Source organism: Phocoena phocoena, chromosome 4, assembly GCF_963924675.1.
Source record: "Phocoena phocoena chromosome 4, mPhoPho1.1, whole genome shotgun sequence".
Classification (NCBI taxonomy): Eukaryota; Metazoa; Chordata; class Mammalia; order Artiodactyla; family Phocoenidae; genus Phocoena; species Phocoena phocoena.
The window spans coordinates 139,414,989-139,416,424 of NC_089222.1; the positions used below are offsets into that span (position 1 = coordinate 139,414,989).

The window sequence follows — 1,436 nt, forward strand, 5'->3', positions numbered from 1 at the left end:
CCACATGTTCAGAGGAAAGAAGAGGATGTTCTCCTACTGGCCACATAAAGCCTCTCCTGCCTGCACCCCCCCCCACTGCTATTTCACATGATATACTGTACAGTGTTAGCCTTTTCAATGATGCTCTGCTCCTGTACCCCCAGTTACCTAGACATATGAGCCAGTTCCCCAACTACATAAAGATTCAACCATTTCCTTGAAATTACTGCTTGGAAAGAGCTGGTTAAACATTTAAACCACATCCTTTCTGCAAGTCTCTACCTGAGGAGGTTAGCTCTTTCTCCCCTTCCATCAACTTAAGTTATAACAGATTTCCTTTCTAGAAGGAGTGTAATGGACAGGCGTTTAATCTCCTCTGGTTCCTACAGAGGTCAGTTCAGCTCATTTTTCTCCTTGATCGTGGGAAACAGCCTCTCACATTCCAAGGGGACGAGCTCTGTCTTTTCCTTCTCCTGGATTCCCTTCCACAGGACTTGCCCTCCCCCAGCCTGTGGGGCTGGGGCTGCCCAGCCAGAGAGCCTCAGAGCGCACCGGGAGGACCACCTTCGCTCCTCTGCTGGCCCGTGCAGGGCCTTGCTCTCCTTCCAAAGTGGCCTTAGATTGAGAAGCTGGAGGTGGTGGTGGAGGGGGGGAATACTGATCTCTCTCAGTATCATTTCAGGGCCAATTAATCCAGAGGAATGATGATAAAGGGCTGTACTGGGCATTAGCAGTGAGAAGAGAAAGTTAAGGATAGGTGACAGAAATTTTATTAATTCATACCCCTTTTTTTTCCCTGGCTGCACCACACAGCTTATAGGATCTTAGTTCCCCAACCAGGGATCGAACCTGGGCCCCCGACAGTGGAAGTGTAGAGTCCTAACCACTGGACCACCAGGGAATTCCCATTTCATACCCTTTTTACATTAAGAAATGTAATTAATATTGCCAAGAACTTTGTAAGTACCCCAAATAGTGCTATGGAAAATAACTAGACGACAGACATGTCCCAGAGAAGCGGGTTCCCCTCTAGATGCAATAAATTAATACCACGAAGTATTTTACTATAGGGTTTCACTCTCTTCCAAACATCCATCCTGGCTCATACTGGGTGAGAGTTTCTTGCTTCTCTCTCAACTGCCACTTCTCTGCACCCCACACACACACCCTTCAACCACCCAGTAGCTCTCTGCAAGTCTGCCAGAGACTTTTTGCCCCTCAGGGGTCCCCTTGGCCTTGGTGAGCAGCTGGTAACAGCAGAAGCCACAGGAAACCAATGTGACCACAACACTCGGGCACAAGATGGACCCCTTGTAGTTATTGCTGCCACATCATGGATGTAGGTTATCCATATGGGAAACTGAAAAGCAGACACAAGGACAGACAGATGGAGACCAAAGTGTCAGCTTTGCTGCTGACCACAGAGAGGACATTGGATGAGGCTCCTGCATTTGTGT

At 48.3% G+C, this 1,436-nt stretch overlaps 1 non-coding gene across 1 annotated transcript; it reads right to left on the reverse strand.

Moving 5' to 3' along the window:
* Positions 1-807: 807 nt before the first annotated feature.
* On the reverse strand, positions 808-880 carry TRNAG-UCC (transfer RNA glycine (anticodon UCC)). Its single transcript has one exon. It is a non-coding gene; the product is annotated as a tRNA-Gly (tRNA).
* Positions 881-1,436: the final 556 nt, after the last annotated feature.